General features: G+C 34.5%; 1 long non-coding RNA gene and 1 pseudogene across 1 annotated transcript in view; both read right to left on the bottom strand.

Moving 5' to 3' along the window:
* LOC141487967 (uncharacterized) overlaps positions 1-21,694 on the bottom strand; it is a 136,893-nt gene that overhangs the window by 54,724 nt on the left and 60,475 nt on the right. The gene's annotated exons all lie outside the window — the stretch shown is intronic.
* Positions 19,915-20,030, bottom strand: LOC141490354 (U6atac minor spliceosomal RNA; annotated as a pseudogene).

Genomic DNA, 21,694 nt, shown 5'->3' with positions numbered 1-21,694 from the left:
CATGGTATATTTTCACTTTTAGTTGGAACTTTCCCATGCTGAATAAATATATTGAACCATATGGAGATCCCTGCCCTATTCAAGGATATTCAGGTCACAGCCAAAAGTGTCTCTCTTAGCCTCATTTGTGGAACTTTTTATATTCCCTATAACTATTTCTATACTTCCACTAAGACAAAATTTGGCATTACACCTAATTTTCTCCACCAACCACCAAGCTCCAAGACTAGCTAGTAGTAATACTCACAAAGTTGATTCCAAGGGTACACAAGTTAACTTTAATCTTTTGCAGATTTGTACCCACAGCACCTAATAGTACTAGGCATAACAAAACTTTATTATTATTGCTATTATTATTATTATTATGACAATTTATAAATATAAATCAATTTTCGGGAGGCTGAGGGGAATGAAAGAACATGAATTATATTTAAAATTCAAAAATAAGCACCATGGAGTAAGTTAGAGCCCTGGTCTGGGAGTTGGGAGCCTTGGATTCTAGTCCTATTACAACAAACTAATTATGAAACTTTTAAGGAAATCATTTGATTTGCTGAGTGCTCTATATTCTTACACGTAAGGGGGTTACACTGAATGATTTCTCAGATTCTCTCTTCCTTTAAAATTATTTTTCTGTTCTATGTTATTCCCATACCTATTAACACAAAAAGTTAATATTAACTGAACTATACAACAGTTCCTATCAAAAATCAGGATTATGATTTTGTAAATTCACTCTAATTAATAGGAATAATATTTATATTACAGGGACATCAGAGCATTACGAATAAGGTATTTCTGCCTTTTTTGTTTATAGTTCCTCTAAATAGTCAGGGTACATTAAATTAAATATAATTACTTTCATATCAAAACTTATTAGTAAAGTATATGCAAAGAGCATAATTACAGATGCTTTCTACTATCTGGATGATAAAACCTATTTTGTAGTGAATAATTTCTTGCTCTAATAGACTGCTAGTTCCTTAAAGGTTAAAGCTATATTATTTTTGTCTTCTTACTTCCATTGCCTAGCAGAGTACTTGCCACATAATAGTTACTTAAAAATTATTTAATTGAATTGCTTTTGTCTGTTTCATTGTATATATATATATATGTGTGTATATGTATGTATATATATATATGTAAATGTCCTGCTTCCATTCATTCAGAATCCATCAATAGCCACCACAAGTGTTAGAATGCTTAACAATACTCTAATTGTAAGACTCCAGCTAATCCCAACTCATAGAACTTTGATTAGAAGTATCTTCTTTTCCTTAATAGATTAACAAGAATTATAGCTATATGAGTATAAGTCTTAGCTATTCCACTAGAGTGGAATTGAGTGCATGGACCAATGACATTTTATTTTATGGTTCTATCCCACAGAACCATATCTATATCACAGAGCATTACACATTCTCAAGTATCTAAATTTATTTCCCCTTTTAATTGATATTTTATTTTATAATTGCTTGCTATGAGAGTTTTTCAACATTCAACCATTTGCAAATTTATATATTACACATTTTTCTACCACTCTTCCTTTTCCTCTCCCCTCCCCTTGGTGGCAAACAGTCTGGTAAAAGCTGTACATGTATACTTGTGTTTAGCATGTTTACATGTAAGTCATAAGAGAAATTAGGACTAAAGGAAAAGGAAGAAAGTCATGAGATAGAAAAGAAAAACATAAAAGAAGTTTTACAGTGAATATGGTACACATTCAGATTCTTGTGCTGTTCTTTTTGCTCTCTAGATAAAGATGGTATTGTCCATAACAAGTTTCCCAAGGTTGTCCTTGATCTTGGAACTGCTAACTAAGAAGAGTTGCATCCATCACAGCTAATCAACTCACAATGTTGTTGTCAATGTGTACAATATTCTCTTGATTCTGTGCCCTTTGCTCAGTATCAGATTGTATAATTCTTTTCATACTTTCCATACAGTAGTTCTCCATAACTCAAATTTATTTTTGTTCTCATCAATTTGGGTGTTCTTTCCAGTGATCAGTCCCCAAGCTGTCCAATCTGGCCATCCATATCTACCCTTTATATATGCCTCTTGTCCATTTCTAATATGGCTCAGCATTACAGAGATGAAATTGTATCCCAGTTTTTGGAAAATGTCTGGCACAGGGGCAGCTAGGTGGCTCAGTGGATAGAGCACCAGCCCTGGAGTCAGGAGTACCTGAGTTCAAATCCAGTCTCAGTCAATAATTACCTAGCTGTGTGGCTTTAGGCAAGCCACTTAACCCCACTGCCTTGAAAAAAAAAAAACCTTAAAAAAAAAAAGAAAATATCTGGCACAGAGAAGGCACTAAATAAATGCTTATTGATTGACTGTCTGACACTCAGTTACATACTTATGGTAGTTTTTAAATCTTCAACCATTTGAAAATTTATAAGTTACACTTTTATCTATCAGTCTCCCTTCCCTCCCTCCTCCCCTTGGCAGTGAACAGTCTGACAAAAGTTGTCCATGTATGTTTCTGTTTAACATATTTATATATTATTCATAAGAAGGACACTCAATATGTTAGAAATGATCCTCACTTTCACATATGAATGTAGCCTATTCATTTCAACTCATCAGCTATCTTGAGCATGTGACCCTGGACAATTCCGCATGACCAACCCATCTTTTTAAATCGTACATTACTTTGATATTGTTGTTACTATTGTTTTCCAGGAATGCACATATTGAACATATTTTCCAGAGATGATTAGGTCATGTTCATACAAAATCAAAATCTAGAGAAAAAAATTGCATCATATCTAGTAAGCATTTAATATAAATATCTGTTCAATTGCCTTGAATAGAATCAAACTGAATTTAGTCAAATTCCATCAATGTTTTGCAACTTGAATGTTCAACATCAGGTAGACTAAATTTTTCATTTTTCCTTTGCTGCTTTCCTAAGTTTTAGAGAAAAAGATAGTATATTACTATCCCGCACACACGTGCGCGCACCATAAACACATGTATATATGTTTCTTCATTTATAGAAGTACATACTCAGAACAAATTGAGAACTTTTCATGCTGTGGGCTTATTTACATAAAATACCAGAGAAATATTAAAATAGTTTAACCACCTAGACCCTTAGGAGGTGCAGTGAATAGAATACCAGTCCTGGAGCAAATCTGGTCTCATACTTCATATTTACTAGCTGTGTGACTTTGGGCAAGTCATTTAACCCCATGGTCCCAAAAACATAAAAAAAAAAAGAAAATCCACATTTTCTATAAATATTCTTTCCTTAAGAGACAGTGAAAAGCTATTGCAAACTAGCTTTTTTTAAGTTAATGGATTTTGAATAACTAACATTAACAAAAATAAATGTTTATTTCTTGAGAATCTAGGTACTACTCTTACCTCTTAAACATAGTAGACATGTGACCCTGGACAAATCCTTTAGTCCTTCAGTGCCCTAAACAATTCTTTAAGACTATAAATTTCAGAGAAGGTAATCATCTACACTGAGACAGAAAATTCCCACCTGAAGAGTTCACTACACAAATGAAATCACTACACTAATTATTATAGTTCCAACAATAATGAAATTACCAGTCCTTTCCTTTTCCTTATAGCTTCTTCAGTAGCTATATTTTTCCTTGATCTTGAAGAATAATGCTATTTTAAAAATAAACCTTTATATCACAGAAATTGCTTTCATTCAATATGAAAAAACCACTTACTTGAATGTCTATTATATATACATATATATATATATATATATATATATGTAGCACTATGCTGAGAGATTTACAGATAAATAAAACTTCATACTCTAAGGAGTAGGAGTGGAAGAGAGGAGTGAGACAAATATATACCCTCCCCTCCCCAAAAATACAATTTGATAGCATATAAAAAGAACAAAGAAATTGCTGTGCATATTTATAAGGATCATGTGCCTGCTGGTTGAAAGAGTAAAGGAAAGCTGGGTCTGGAATCAGGACGATTCATCTTCCTGCGTTCAAGTCAGATACTTAAACTGTATGACTGTGTGCAAGTCACATACTCCTAATTATCTCAGTTTCCTCATCTATAAATTGAGCTGAAGAAGAAAAAAGCAAACTACTCCAGTATCTCTGCCTTGAAAACCCCAAATTAGGTCAGTTTTATGGTAGAGTTTCAGCCTGGATGTCAGAAGGACCTGAGATCATATCTGACCTCAGATACTTGCTAGCTGTGTGACCTTGGGCAAATCACTTAACCCTGATTGTCTCACATCCAGGGCCATCTCCAGGTGGCCTGATTCATGTCTGGTCACTGGACCCAGATAGCTCCAGAGGAGAAAGTGAGGCTGGTAGTCACCAGTACTCCCTTGCTCAAAACTAGCACAGTACTCCCTTGCTCAAAACTACTTCATATGCATGTCACCATATTACTATCATGATATCATGGTCTTCTTTGAGAATGAAGGACAAACATCATCAGCAGGGCACAAAGATTCAGACATGACTGAATAACAATTGGACAAAAAATATGGAAAAGGTAGTATTTGAGCGACCCTTAAAAAAATGCACAGGATTTTGGTGGGAGGATAGAATTACTAGCATAGTGAGCAATGTGCTCAAGTTCATGGAGTCAGGAAAAACACAGTACATGCAAGAAATGAAAAATAGCATTGTTTAACTAGTGTAGTATACATAAAAGAAAGCAGTGTGAGATAAAAGGAAAAGGGAGTTGGATTCAATATCCAAGTTAACTCTACTTTTTTGGAGAGGTAATGCAGACTATGTTGTCTTTTTTCCTCCTCCTCTTAGGCAGATGCTCATCTATATACTTTGGAGGGGAGGCAGCAGAGTACAATGAGTGGGGAAAATATTTGCTCTAAAGAAAGTAGTCATTGCCTGAATGTTTGTAGCCCTATCATTTAAGTTTCATTGAAATTATTTTCTTTTTCTGTACAAAGGAAAGGTTAAATTAGATGGCCTCTGAGGTATTATCCAGCTCTCAATTTACTGTCAGATAATCTATCATACTCCTTTTTCTCAGTTTTCAAATAAATCCTAGAACATGCTATAAGATTTGGGAAAATGAACAAAGTCTAAACTTATTTTTGAACAACTTGATGATATGATCATGCAACATTAGGCATTTAATGGCCTAGTGCCACAGTGCAGAATGAGCATTAGGGTTGGAATCAAAAGAAAAGCTCAAGTGATTGTACTTATTAACTATGCAACCACAAGTAATACAATTACCTCCATGTACCTCACTTTCCTTAAGATGAGGATAATATTTATTGAATCTCTCTCACAGGGATGTTGGGAAAAGGCTATATGGTTTGAGTTATTTTTTTCTGGACATTTGGGGTTAAGAAACTTACTGAAATTTACTAGAGCTAGTGACCGAGACTAGATTTGAACTCTGGTCTTCCTGCCTCCAGAAGGTCTTCTGTGCACTGTGCCTCCTAGTTGCCCCAGCTTGAGTTATTTTTAATAATTTTGCAATGATGACTCTGAAGTATAAACATGGAAAAATAATAATTACAATAATAATTGAATTTATATTGTAGGGTTTATTTGGAGGTTTTGATTTCAAGGAGGTTTTGCCTGTTAATTGTCTGTTTTGACTCTTTCTTTCTCACTGAAACTGTTGGTACAGGAGTCATTCATAGCCTAATTCCGCAGCTATTTAACAATGACCTGATCTGTTTATGATCTAAACCAGTTGACCCCTCCTTAATCAGCCTGGTGGTCCCCCACTCCCAGCAATCATAATGGTGTCAAACTTACTGTGGCAGCTCCATCACTTTTAACCCTAATGTTGCTCAGAACTACTGAACTTAAGCAATTCTCTAAATCCAGGTTACCATTTTCAGAGACTAATAAACCTGTGGCTGCCATATTCTGCTTATACAGTACTTTGAGGTTTTTAGAGCATTTTGCCTATGTAACTGGAGGCCGATGCATGCAAATCCCCATCGTTTGCTTTGCTAATACAACTTCTCTGCTTGAAGATGCTGAGAAGCCTAGCCAGAGGATACTCATTACACATATTATATCAATCAGTACTCACAACAACCCTATGGAGATATGCTATAGATGAGGAAATTGAGTCTGACTAGTTAAGTGATTTGCCTAAGAGTAACAACTAGTAAATGTTTCAAGTTTTGAACCCAAACTTCCTGACTCAGTGCCCTATTAACTGTACCATTTAATTTTTCTTGTTCAGTTGTTTCAATCATGTCTGATTTTCTGTGACCTCATCAGGAATTTTTTTAGCAAAGCTAGTAAAGCTATTTCCTTCTCTAGCTCATTTTATAGATAAGAAAACTGAGACAAATGGGATAAGTGACTTGTCCAGGGTCCCACAGCTTTGAGGGCAGCTTTGAACTCAAGTCTTCCTGACTCTAAGCCCCTCAGTCTAGACACTGTGTCATCTAATTGCCCACCACCTAACTTCCATTTCAAAGAATGTGTGAAAACTTAGCCCATTCCCAAAAGTCACATAAGGAAGTTGACATGATATTGGGAATAGAGTCCAGCATTCCTGAACTCTAGTATAATTTTGCTTTAAGATAAAAATGAACATTGGAATATTGAGTTCTGATCTTGACTCTTGACATCAAATTGTTGTGTAACCTTATAGCTCAACTTCTTCATCTGCAAAGTGGGAATAAAAAACACATGTCCTAACCCATGTGACAGCATAGAAGAGATCAGATGATAGAATATATGAAAATCATGATTATGAAATCAAAGGCCAATGAAGTCACAGGTGTAATTTCACTCATTTAGGCAGATCCCAACTAGTTCTAAGACTTTAAGTCACATACTGTTGTAAGACTTTAAGTCTCATAATATTTTGTCCTTCATTTTCAAAGGACACATCAGGAGGTGATGTCATAACAAGCATATGAATTGGATTTGAGTGGGGGGGTGCTGTGCTAAGTGTCCAGCCTCACTTTCTCCTCCAGAGTCACCTGGGACCAGTGACCAGATATGAATCAGGATGACTGGAGATGGCCCTGGATGTGAGGCAATCAAGTTTAAGTGACTTATCCAAGGTCACTCAGCTAGTAAGTGGCAAGTATCTGAGGCTGGATTCGAACTCCCAAACTCACTCCAGGACCAGTGTTCTATTCACTGTGACACCTAGCTGCCACTTTTCTAGAGTCAATAGCAAAAAATATATCAGAGATGAGACTTGAACACATCTTTCAGGCTCCAGGGTCAACATTCCATCTACTATGCCAAGCTACCGCTCATATGAAAGCACTCTGGAAGATAACAGAGTATAATATTAAACAGACAGTATAGTTCTTTGTTTCTCTTAACAACAATTTCCAGTGTTTATGTATTATTCTATGTGTTTGAAACCCAGTTTGGAAAATCAGACCAAAATTATTTTGAAGACAAATCTTTTTTTCATGACCTTTACTGTTTCCTGATTATTTCCATTCTGGCCCTAAATACTGCAAAAACAACCACTCTCCTAATTCTTTCACACCTCTATCTTGGCCAGACTCTACAAAGTCAGAGAGGTGTGCTAAGATAGTCAGGGGAAAAGTTCATTAGATACAACTGAAGTTTGAATTTTGGAAAAAAGAAGTGGGCTGAGTCACATGGTGATGATTTCTTAGCTGTGAAAAGGCAGATACTTTTTGTAGAGAACCAGTGAAGCATTGTTTCTTCTGAATTTAACTGAGTTGAATCAAGGGTTCCTGATAATTGTTATCACCATTATTTGGAGTTACTCTGGGCTTCGTTCATTTCCGTATGCTCCCTGCTCCCTATGACTTCCAACTGTTTCACAGCTGTCAAGAAAGACAATAATGAAAATTTAATTTGAAAAAAAGGAAAGATTCAACCCAATTGCACTAGACAAACTGATAAGGGTAAGATGGTCAGATCATTAATAATTTTACAAATACAATGCTATTATAGAAAAAGTCATGAATGATAAAGAACAATACAGTATAGTAGGTATATAACAGGCATCATAAGCCAGGGTTTGGGACATATCTCAACAAACAGTATTGTTTGGTTTTGAGATATATCTCTTAACACATATTGGCTCTATTATTCTGAATGAGTTAATTTATCAGTGCTCCATAAAATTCTTGAAGGCTTTAAGTTGTAGAAAGACTGCTGATCTGCATTAGGAGAGGGGGTTTCCTCATTTGAGTACTCCTCATGACAGTGATCAAGATATATTCCAGGAGAAAGTTTCAAAAACCAATCTTGGGCCAATCTACTAAGCACATATTCTAAGAGCCCGTACCAGACTGATGAGCAGCAGTATGATACAGTGAAAATGACTCTAGAATTGGTGACAGACCTAGATTCAGATTCTAATGATCTAGATTCAGATTTTTAAAATTTAGGATCTAGTCATTGCTTTCTTCATTCATTGAAATAGAGATACTTACAGATTAATTAGTGTCAATCTCACAAAATTGTAATAATGAGAATGCTATGTAGTATAAAACTTTTATAAAAATACTTAACTGAAAAGAGAGACAAGTTTCTGGATAGGAAGAAAAAAGATAACAAGATAAAATTCTAAGAGATAAAAATATCTTAATATCTCCCACTAGCCTATGTTGATAACCTCTTTGATACTGTCTCCTTTCTAAGTGTCATGATACTATCCTCTCTTTGTTCTCCTCCTATTTGTCTAATAATTATTTCTCAGTTGTCTCTGCTAGATCTTCATTCAGAACAAAGTCTGTTAACTGTGTTGGTCTTCCAGGATGATATAGGATTTTCTTCTTTTCTCCATCTACTTTATGTCCCTTGGTGACTTTATCAGCTCCACTGGATTAAACTAGCATTTCTATGAAGATGATTTTCAGATTTATTTGTCCCACCCTAAACTCTGTCCTAACCTTCAGTTTTGTATCTCCAGTGGGCTACTGAACTTTTGATTGGATTTTTCAAAATAAGAAAGTTCAAAAATGAACTTATATTTTCCCCAAAATCTTTACTTCTTCCATATTATAGTTGAAGGTGCCATCATCCTCCAAATTATATAGACTTGCAATTCAGTTGCTATTCTCAACTTCTTATCCCACCCGCAATCAAGTCCTGTTGTTTCTTTCTTAGTAATATCTCTTGGCTATGCACCCTTTTTTCCCCTAATACTGCCACCACCATGCTGTAAACTCTCACCACCTCATGCCTGTATTAGAATGTCCTGCTACAGACCTCATTCCTCTTCAGTTTAACCTTCTCTCACCTCTCAAATTGATCTTCCAAAACTGCAAGTCTGAATTTACCCTTCTGTTCAATAAACTCTAATGACTGTCACATCTTGAATCAAATATAAAATCCTGATTGAATTTCAAAACCTTTCATAACCTCACCCCCTTCCTCCCTTTCCAGTCTTCTTACACATCACAAATCCCATGAACTAGGTGATCTAGTGACATTGGCTTCTATGCTGTTCTTTGAACAAAATACTCCATCTCCCAGCTCCAAGTGTTTTTATTGGCTGTCTTCCTCGCCAAGAACTCTCACACTTCCTAACTTTCCCAGCTTCCTCTAAGTCTTAGATAAAAGTCTCACTTTCTATAAGAAGTCTTTCCAAATTCTCCTTCATTTTAGTGCCTTACCTCTGAGATTAGCCTTAATCACTGAATGGAGGGCTTCGCTTCTGTCAAAGTGAGAATCTGTTAAAGACCTAGTTTAAAAAAGCCAGGGTCTCCCCCTACATCTAGGGCCATCTCCAGTCTTCTGATTCATATCTGACCATTGGACACAGATAACTCCAGAGTGGAAAGTGAGGTGGGTGGCTATTTTAGTTTTTTTGCAAGGCAAATGGGGTTAAGGGCTTGCCCAAGGCCACCCAGCTAGGTAATTATTAAGTAGCTGAGGCCGGATTTGAACTCAGGTACTCCTGACTCCAGGGCAGGTGCTCTATCCACTGCGCCACCTAGCCGCCCCAGTTGGTGATTTTTTACTGTTCTCCCTCACCTAAATCCAGTTCACTTGCATGCCATGGTATCACCTCCCTGATGCCATGATCCTCTTCGAGATCAAAGGACAAATAATAACCTCCAATTCACTCTGTACATAATCTTGTTTGTGCATAGTTGTTTGTACCTGTTGTCTCTCTTGACAGCAGGGTTTGGTTTGGTTTAGTTTTATTTTTTTTCCACTCTTTGTATTTCTAGCACTTAGAATGGTGCTGTGATACATTAAGTGCTTAATATAAACTGATTGATTGACTAACTAGTAGACTTAGATCAGCTTTCTTTAGCTATCAAGAGGCTAGCAAAAGCTATAAAATATGGAAAATGGAATGGAATAGAGAACAAAACCAGGAAAAATAGAGAAGATCCCATGGAGAAGTTTCAAACAAAATTAATGCCAATGTTAAGGTAGATTAACTTTAAGGTGTTCTGTTGATGACTTCAGAATTTTAAGGGCCATTTGAAATCAGTAAGTTATTTACAAGAAAAATGTTATAAGGATTTAAAGGATCAAGGACCCTCTTTTTCACAGGAAATAGAAAGAACTTTTCCAATCTAGAATTACCTTTGAGTATGTAATTAAAAGGAAAACAGTCTCCATGCCTCTCTTATTGTGACAGCCAGAACTCCTGAGTCTTTTTTTTAAACTTAAGGGAGGAAGAACAACAACCAGGAACCTAAAACCACCAAGTTCAACTCCACAGGCCAAAGCCTAAAAATAGGTCAGACTCTGCTTTCTTACGGAAAGAAATATAAAGAAAGAAAAAAACATAAGATTTGAATTGCTTTTCAAAGTTGTCTGAATTTAGTGCCAAGAACCCAAGGCAGCCTAGTATTTAGAGGCCTCTTGTGAACCATTTCTGGCTCCTTACAGTCACCAGTGACTGAGTACACCATGCTGGGAAGTAATATAAAAAAAAATAGATCCTTTAACATCATATGTAGTTCTTTATTTAAATACACACTTTTCTAAAGATTCTTTTCAGTTAATGAAGCCTTTACAAATGTCCACTGTGAATGGACAGTATATGAACAGAATGCACTGTATATGAACATAAATACACAATGATATTGCACGAGTAATATGTACCTATGTAAACACACATGTGTATTCATGTAGATGTGCATATTTATACCTGCACAATCCTGATGACTATATGTCTATAGCTATCTATATCCTTGCCACAAATTTTTTCCTGTTCCATCCCATCCTCCATTTAGCTGACATATTTATTTTCCAAAAATGCAGGTCCAACCACATCATTCTTCTTTTCAATAAACTCTCAGGATTCCCTATCACAATTAGGGATAAAATATAAAATCCTCAGTTTGGCCTTCAAAACCTTTCATAATTTCACTCTTTCCTCCCTTTCTAGTTTTCTTTTACCTCATTCACCCTATGTATTCTATGATCCAGTGACATTACCTTCCTTGCTGTTCTTTAAACAAGATTTTTCATCTCCTGGTTCTGAGTGTAGATAGATAAACAGACATATAGACAGAGAAGTGGTAGGTAGGTAGGTAGGTAGGTAGGTAGGTAGAGAGAGAGAGAGAGAAAGAGAGAGAGAGAGATAAAGAGAAAGAGATGATAGATGAGACATATGAATATAGACATAGATACTAATGTGTGCATGTATGTATGAAGGCTATGCTTTAGAAACCAAAACACAATACATGTTTTTGCTTTTCCTATTTTGTTTTTTAGGTGAAAAGTAGTCATTGATGCATGTATTATGATTTGGAAACTTTATTTTAAGTCTGTCACTTTTTCATTTATAGGAATACTTGTTATTTAAGGTCAAATTCAAAAATCTCTGGCTTTATGTTTGACTGATTTTTCCAGATGGATTAGCCTCCCCATGATCTGTTCAACAAAAGCTAAATGCTGCATTAGAGAACATGATGTGATCATAGCTGGAAGTGAGAATCAAAAAACATGTGAGTCAGAATATAATATTCCTCAGGCATTTGCTTACTCATTCAGCATTCAATATTTATTGAGCACTTATTACTGTACTAGCAAATGAGAGATTGGCAGGGATGCAGATATAAATATGAATGTGACATGAGCCTTACCCACAGCATTATATACCTTAGAGGATGACATATCCAAAAATAACTGCAATAAAAGGAATGATAAACTTTATAAGAAATGTAAAAAATTGCCAGAGGATATCACAGGAGGGGGAAATGACTTGGAACATGTTCAAAGAACCCCAGAAAAAAAGAGTGAGAAGAGGATGGGGGAAATGAAGTCATATGAAGACACTATAACATGGATAATTAATATGGACAAAAGACTACTTAGAGGAGGGGTGTCTAACCTTTTTGGGGTTATGGGCCACTTTGGGCAGTCTAATGAAGCCTATAATTCTCAGAATATTTTAAATGAATATAATAAAATACATTGAATTACAAGAAAACCAATTATGTTGAAATGCAGTTATTAAAATATTTTTCAAAATACAAATTTATGAAGCTAGATTAGGGACACCTGAAGAGGATACACATTTATGGACTTCAAATATATGAAGGGTAGTCATTAGAAAAATGGATAAGATTAATTCTATGTGGGTCCAAAGGACAGAACTTGAACTAGTAAGTGGAAATTAGTAGGATACTTCCTGACTCTAGGGTCAGTTCCCTATTCACTACATCATATCTTCCATTCTAATATACATACAAACATGCAGGACTTTATTAGAGAGCATATACATATATATATATATATACACACACACATATGTGTACACATATAAGGATTTACATAAATTTGAATTGCAGAAGTAGATATATGTATAATTATACATGCATAAATACAAATGTTTTTATACATAGTATACTTTTTGAGACACCATGTATATATATACAAATATATATCTATATCTATATCTACATGTATCTATATCTATATATATTAAAGTTTAGTCAATGTCTCCCTGCAACATGGAAATTTCCCACTAATCTCAAAGGACTTTCCAAGTGGGGTTCTAATAAATCTTACCAAACTAGAAAGGCTTTGATTTCAGGGGCCTTAACAAGAGTCTATATTTAATAACAGTCTATATATAAATATATATATATATATATGGATATACTAAAGATTCTTCAGATATATCTGTAGAAATATTATTCTGGAATTCCCTCCAAAGTTCCCTAGGGGATCCCACCTGACATTACTTGAACTACTACACTTGATGATTTCCATCCTCATAATTTCTTCACAGTTAGTCTCCTAGACTTCCTAGCAAGATTTCTTTTATTTCCTTACCAAGTCTTTGTCTCCATTCCAGTCCAGATGGTTACCTTCAAGTAAAGAGTTCTTTTGAAATCAAAAATAAATCTGAGCAACAACAGGATATGAGGCAATATTTTGTATATTATTAAGGGTTTCAGTAAAAATACTTTTGAGAAAATGTTTAAATTCTCCTACACAATGCACAGCCACTGTATGTGACATCCTATTTTTTGACAAGTTGATTTTTAGACACTGGCAGTCAAACTAAATGATTCCTAAAAATAGGGAATATTCAACAACATTTCTCTAAGTATAATCATCTTCCATGACATAAAACATTTCTATGCATAAAAGTAATAACAGTAATAACTATGGTACCCAAGAAGAACACAGTGGTAACTTTGTTAAGTTTGGTTCCATCACCCTGGGCCAGTTTTCTTATCTGTAAATGAGAAAGTAAGACTGAGTGATCTGCAACATGCCTCCTAGCTCAAGAGTTCAATGAATGTCTAGTAGGCTAACTGCATATGGTATGGTTTTTTTTGTACTGTTCATTCTCACTTAACAATATTAATGTCTCCCTTATCATAATGTTTCATTTGACTTCATGCAAAAATGGCTCAATTCACCTAATTTTCCTATTTCAAGTCATTTCCACGATTATAAATAACATACAAGTTCTTTCTGCAAACTTTATCCCCAGTCTGAAAAATTCAAAAAGAAATAAAAGCAAACAGGTGCTAGAAATCTATGTTGTTTTTTTCTGTAATACCAAAAAGAGTTCTTTCTCATTTATAGAATTCCAGCTTGGGACTAACCCTTGAGGATACTATGGACTTCCCTTGGTCTAAGGGAAACACCTGCATTCTTGGTTTTCCCATGCAAAAAAACAAATCATACAGGAAGGTGGAGGCTATCAAGATGAAAATAACTTTTAAAACAATAGCAACAACTCAGAGACTTAAAAAATATAGGGGGAAAATGGATAATTGTATGCCTTTTTTCTTCAAGTATATCTCTAGTTTTCTTGTTTTTTAAAGTATTCTATTAGATATGAATAATTTCATGAAAAATGAATGATGGGGGGCGGCTAGGTGGCACAGTTGATAGAGCACTGGCCCTGGAGTCAGGAGTGCCTGAGTTCGATCTGGCCTCAGACACTTAATGATTACCTAGCTGTGTGGCCTTGGACAAGCCACTTAACCCTATTTGCCTTGAAAAAACCTAAAACAAACAAACAAACAAACAAGAAAAATTGAATGATGTATTTTTCTTGTCTTACTGGAGATGAGTAGACATAGTCATAAACCACTGCCTTATAGAACTCAAAAATTTATTAAAATATTTTATCTTAGAATAAACATTCTTTATCTTACATTTCTATATGCTTTATAAGGTTTTTAAGTTTTCCTAAACATGAGATAAATTTATCACGGAACACATAAGTCATCTGATAAATGAAAGTAAAAAATTAAGGAAATGATTTTCACATGGATTTATTTCACATCCAAGATGCATGCCCGTCTTTGGTCTAATTCAATGTATGCCTCTAAGCATTGACCTTGTGGTAAAAGATAATAGCACAGACTGAGTAAGAATCAGGAAACCCAAATTCATATTCATGGCTCTTCAACCAATTATGTGAAAGAAGACAAATCATTTCACTATTTTGAATGAGGGGAATTGGAAACTATATAGTCTCTAAGATTGTTTTTCAGCTGCAATGTTCTAGGAACCATATTCTCAAAGTATGATTTTTTTCCCATCTAACTGCCTAGCTTTAATCACTTTACAGTTTATACACCTTCCTATGGACTCAAGTTATTATAAAAATCTCAAGTCTGGAAAATAAGAGGTATGTAGAAAAACTTTTAAACACCTATATTTATATTATTTTTTTTGTAGCATCAGGAGTCGCTATTGGAAGGGGGGCACAGAAAAATATCAAGTGAGTCTGAAACGCTGCAAAGTACAATTCATTCCCAGTGCAATAATCTAGGGAAATGATTTTGACTCATTCATTAAATGACAAGGTCCACAGCTTCACAATCATGCTTTAGAATGTCCTTTCTATTTAGGGAAAAAAACCTATTAAGATTAGTCTTTAAATTTGGCAAGAGTTTCTAACTTTGATTTTCTTAGTCTACAGTAATAGAGCAAGCTAATTCACTTAACAGAATCAAAACTCTCCCTCTTCTTCATCTTCTATTCATATAAAAGAAAATGGACATATGTGAAAGTATTTCTGTTATACAATATGATTAATTATCAAACCCACTGAACCACAAAGTTCAGATCTTTTTTGGGAATGTCTTAACCATCAGGAAATCCAACAAACATTTAAATACCTACTCTATGCAAGATACCAAAAGGGCTGATGGCTTTATCAATTTACTTTTCTTTATGAAATGATTTTGAGATGCCAGTTATATTCAAAGTCAAAAATAAATGACAACATTTTTAAACTGTCTCCAGTTCATTGGGAAATTCCCTGTGACAAACATGAGAAAAGATAGGAAAGAGTCACATAGGACAGGCAATCATGGATGAATTGCAATCTGCATCTTTGAAAATATATTCACAACTATGAGACCACAAATCACATTTCAAGATTTGAGGGCAGGAAAAGTAAAGCAAGAAAACACAATTACTTAGACATTTGTCTCTGTGTTTATTCAGTTAATACTCTAAGAATCAATGATAATCACTCTCAAGATATTTCTTTTGTCATCTAGTTATTATCGATTTATTCTTTTCCCCATGGATTCCTACTATGGGATATTCTGTAGATATAGCTTGACAGACTATAAAGAATTGAGAAACCTGATCATGGGTTTTAATTACTCCGAAGATGACAATATAGTTCACATAAAGCTTCCTCTTCTGAATCACATTTTGTAGACCTAGAATGATCCTAGCCATTCCATTAGTCTTAGAAATTCACTGATTCATTTGTTCATTCTACAAATATGTATTAAGTGCTTGCTCTGTGTGCAGTCCTGGGTTAGGTTTACTCATTGAAACCAAACTATCTACCAGAGTTATAGTATAGTAGAAATAATAACCCATACTAGACTAAGGAGTCAGTATTTTTATACTGAATTTACCACTGTGCTCTTGGGTAAACTATTTTTATTGTCTGGGTCTTATTTGTAAAATTAGGACGTTGATTCTTTCCAGTTTCAAAGATCTTTAAAGTTCTAAGCTTCAAACTTGATTTCTTTCATTACTTAAATTTTTGCATACCAGACAAAACTTCAATGGTCAATGACTGCACATATAACAATAAAGGTAAACTGTGTAAGCATAAGGAAAAAAACACATTTTCTGAAGTTACTTCTGCCAAGGAGGCTGAGATTGATGAATTTCTTGAACTCATGAGTTCTCAGCTACAATGACCAATGGGGTAGTGGACAGAACACTGACCTTGGAGTCAGGAGGACAGGAGTTGGAATCCCAACTCAGATATTTGACATTTACTAGCTGTGTGCCCTTTGGCAAGGCACATAACCCTGATTGCCTTGCATTCAGAAACATTTCCAATAATTCTGATTCATATCTGGTCACTGGACCCAGGTGGCTCTGGGGGAGAAAGTGAGACCAGTGATTCAACACACCACCCTCTTACTCAAATCCAATTCATGTAGTTGTCATGGCACCAACCTTAATATCATGGTCTTCTTCAAGAATGAAAGACAAAACATAACCATCAACAAAATAAAATTAATGTAATCTCCCCCAGGATTGAGGAGTTACTAGCTTGCCCATGGAGGAGTGAACCAACACAGATCAGAAATTGAACAGGTGGGTAAAGGAACTGGACCACTGAGTAGTTCCTGTACTTCCAGTCTAAGTGATATAGAAATAAGAAGTCTTCAGAGGAAGAAAAAAAACGAATTAGAGATAGGGAGATAGATAAATGAATAAATATCTTAAAAAGTCACTTTCACACGATTCACATTTGAAAATAATAATTCTCACCTTGAAAAGTTGATTTGAATAAAATATAGGAACAAAGATAGAAAGTCTAAAAATAACAGTCCAAGAATCTAAACATAGTTATGTAAGGTAACCAGAAAGAAGTCAACAGTATGGATTTCAACTCATGTCCTAAACTTGCCACAATATCATCCATAAATTTAATCAATAGTATTGGCATAGTATATAGAGCCTTGAACTAGACATTAGGAAGGTCCGGGTTGAAATTCTGCATCGAGAACCTAGATAATCACAACTTTTCTTAACTTCTCTTTTCTCTTCTGCCAAAGGAGAATAAACAAATGCATCTACTTTAAAGGTTGTTTTGAAAACTGGTTGAAAAAAAATGAATGAATGCACACATGTATATTAAGTATTTACTATTGGGCATATATACTGTGCTAAGAACTAGTCACTCAAGAAGATTACATTAAAGCAATGCATACATTGGAATGATGACAAGGAAAGGGATTTTGTTCTGGGAAATTATAGATATGATTTTATTTGAAATGAGATAATTTATGTAAAGCACTTTCCAAACCCTGAAATGACTTAAGTGATTAGCTGTCACATTTTTAGTATATCTTAGTTCCTCTAATTTTACCTATCACCTTTCTCTCTTACTTTGCTTAAAGTTTCCTTCCACTTATGTAATCCATTAAATAATTTGCATATTGTTGTTCAAAGATTAAAATTTTCCTGGATACATGTCTTTCCCATTCTTTTCCATGATGTCAATGACCATAGAAACGCAGTCAGGACATCTAGATTTGAATTATAGTTCATATATTAGCTGTGGACAAGTCACTTACATCTCCGAGTCAGTCAGATAGCTTTCTTGGCCAATTACTGGGAGTCAAAAATAACACCAAATTCAATGTTCTTCCAGCAAGTATTATTCTGGGGGAAAAGTGTAACATGGCAGTCAAAAAGTAATAGTGATCTTGAACTTAATTAAGAGAGATATAGTGTCTACAGGCTTTCCCTAGTTAATTCTAAAGTTCTGAAATATTTAACAAAGATAAAAGATATAGAAAATCTATGAGAATCACTATCACCATACTTCCAGTTGTACTACCATTGAATCACAACACTTTTCAAATATAGTACAGACTTAAAACTGCAGTGGAATGTTTTCATTATTATTTAATAATCAGAAAGATCTGTATACTTATCTCTAGTATAAAAAAAACTCTTGATTTCTCAGGCAAAAAGTGTTTCAAAAGAAGTATTGCATTTACTACAAACAATTTTAAAAATACAATAGGTCCTCTTCCCTCTTTCCTGGAAACACAACAAAAGAGGAATGAAGGATAAAATGAGAAACATACTCACAGCATAGGAGACCAATTTTATTTAGTCTTAATAGTTAACATTTGAAATCAAATCCAACATTATCTCACAACTGGGTTATTCCCATAGAATGTAATAGCAAAAACTGACCATCTATTCCAACCTCCTCATTTTGAAGATAAGGAAACCAAGGGATAAAAAGATAAGATGATATATCCAAGATCATCCAACTAGTAGATGACAAAGTCAGTACTCAAACACAAGCCTTTTGACTCTTGCTCAAGTGTCCTTTACTATACAATATTTCCTCCCCTACCAGTCTACACTTAATCTAAGGTCTATGAATTTTTTAAAACTATCTAATTCACCTCATTCTATAGTGGCAATCAGGGGCATATAAAAAATAAATAAAAGTTCATCATAAACATAATTCCAGCTAAGGCTCAAAAAAATGAAGAAAAAGATCCTCTGAACTTAGTCAATATATATCTTGATATTAAAACAATTTCATGCAAGGGTTGACAGACAATGGAAAATGTGTTAGAAAATTTTTAGGATCAAGAGATCAAAGAATCAAAAGTAAATGAATCATGTGGAAACCTTATGTATAATATTATGAATACTTGATTCTAGGAAAGAAGAAAGATGCTGAACATAAGAAGCAATGATCATTGAGAAAGAATAAAACTTATTAATCTAAAAACACTAGAAGTGACTAGTTACAGGTGTGGGAGTCATTTTATAATCAATTGTCTCTGTATCACTAGATTGCTGAGTAGTTAGCCAAGAAAAAAGAAAAAAGATGAGAAGAAAATATTGGGTGCAATAATAACAACTCAACATGCCTATATTAACAAGATGTTAAGTCTGACAAAGTTAAACTATTGAATTAGTGCTGAAGCTTCTTGGCAAATTTTAACAAATGTAAAGCAATAACCACAATGAGGAGCAGTCCCTCAAAAACAAATATTTTATCTACTTCCAAGAATCAAAATGAATCAAAGGACCATGCCATTTTAAAGTACAAGTTCATATGTAAAGTATTATATAGGAAAACTTCAGAAGATTAGGAAGAATAAATATACAAGACATTTTAAAATATAGACACTAATTACCTATCTTTGCAAGCCTTAAACTGCTATATAAGTGGCAACTATTAGAATTAATATTAGGGATGTAATTTTATAAAACTACAAGCACTGAAACAAACACTGACTAAGAAGTTGAGTTGAAATCAAAACAAGCATATTACCAAGAGAACTTACATATGAAACGTAAAGGGAGGAAACAAATAGATGTAAAATGGAACACAACGATTAGTATTTCTATAACAATTTTTCTTGTCATTGATAACACTGACACCAAACATTGACAATTCTAACAGCTCAAATCTAATGTGCTGTAAAATTAAGTGAATTAATACTCAAAAAAATGAAGTTAAAAAAAGGTTTCTGGATCACAAAAACAAAAATATAGAGAGGAAAATTGGTTAGATTCCATAGAGTAGGTGGCAATACTCTAACCATATATATGTTGTAAAGGTCACTAGGACCTCTTCCATTCTTATGAGGGGGAGTGACAATTAACAAACACCCAAGGAAAAACAAATGCTTCATCAGCCAGCACCATACCATTCATCTGTGGAATCATCAGTTACAACAAATGGAGAAGTTGTGAATACTATTGATAAGATATGCTTTGACTGTATACTTTCTATGGATGTACAGATTGACAATGAGGTTGACACAAACATTACCATAACTAATTCAGTGTTGCGAGGATCCAAAGGAAAGCATGAGAGAGAAGAGGTATTAGACTTCTCACCAAACTGAAGGTCTGCAGACCTGTTGTGCTGAACTCATTGTTGAATGCCTGTAAACCTGGACAGTCTATCAATGTCATGCCAGGAAACAAAGTTGCTTCCATTTAAATTGTCTTAGCTTCCTAAAATCACCTGGCAAGATGAGATACCAGACACTGAGGTCCTTTCTCAAACCAAACTACCAAACATCCAAACTCTGCTACAACTCCAATGAACTGGCCACATTGTTTCAATGCCAAACATTTGCTTTCCAAAAAGATTATTTTACAGAGATCTCACACAAGGCAAGTGCTGGGGGGGGGAGGGAAGAAGAGAGGGGTCAGAAAAAAAAAAAACAAGGACACTATTAAGAGTTCTCTTATGAAATTTGAAATTGATTATTCAAGCATGGGAGACATTGGCACAGAACCATCCAATATGGTGTGCCCTCATCAGAGAGGCTGTATTCTATGAGCAAAGCAAAATTTAAGTAGCTCAAAGAAAGTGTGAAACACACTTGAATTCACCCCAAATGTTCACATGGACTATTTTTCCTCAAGCTATGGTAGAACATTCAGAGCTCCTATTAGTCTGATCAGTCACATAATGTTTGAGTCTAACATGTTAATGTTGTCATTTTGATCTTTGAGAATGAAGGACAACAATCAACAATATCAATGACACTTTTTAAAGATATCTCAGAGAAGATTCCCCCAAAATAAATATTACATTGATAGATATTCCCCTCATACTCCCCCCAAAAAGTCACTGAGAAGATTTTATTATCTGCTGACTCACAAACCTGATTCTTCATAAAATCTTTATGGAAATTATCTATGATCATATATGAAGATGTCCTTGGTAAGATATTCAGGATTTTGAAGGTGATTCTTCACAGCTGATCACATATTCACAATCTCACAATAGACTGTAAAAGATTTTAAAAAATATATAATTCCATTATATTTGTTGCCTGCTGAACATAAACAGCCACTAGTTGACTCAGTAGAATAGAATTCCACTTTATGGACTTTCTTCCAAATAAGCTATCAAATAGGTATAAATTATAGGGTTTTTTAATCTATAAAATGGAAATAGGCTTATAGTATCTACTTCATAGAGTTATGTTGAAAAAAGGAAACAGTTTTAAAAAAAAACCTTTTAAATGTTCCATAAGTGTGCAAATCATTGTCCTCTTCTACTATTATATTATTCTTTCAGCATTTCAACAACAGTAAGTACCTGTTTGTAATGATTCTTTGATCATAAACATAAAGGAAAATATAAAGACATATGCTGCACAAGGATATTCACCATTTTCACAAAAATGTTCTGTACAGGATCCAGATAGGAGAAAATTCTGTACAGATGGTGAGTTCTTCCAGATGCTCTTACTTATAGATGACATTAAACTCAAGAGCATAAAGAGCCTCAGTGAAACCCTGGTTATTCAAAT

The sequence above is a fragment of the Macrotis lagotis genome, chromosome 5, assembly GCF_037893015.1.
Source record: "Macrotis lagotis isolate mMagLag1 chromosome 5, bilby.v1.9.chrom.fasta, whole genome shotgun sequence".
NCBI classification, from domain to species: Eukaryota; Metazoa; Chordata; class Mammalia; order Peramelemorphia; family Peramelidae; genus Macrotis; species Macrotis lagotis.
Note: the sequence above shows the minus strand (reverse complement) of the source record. Positions and strands in the feature narration are given on the sequence as shown.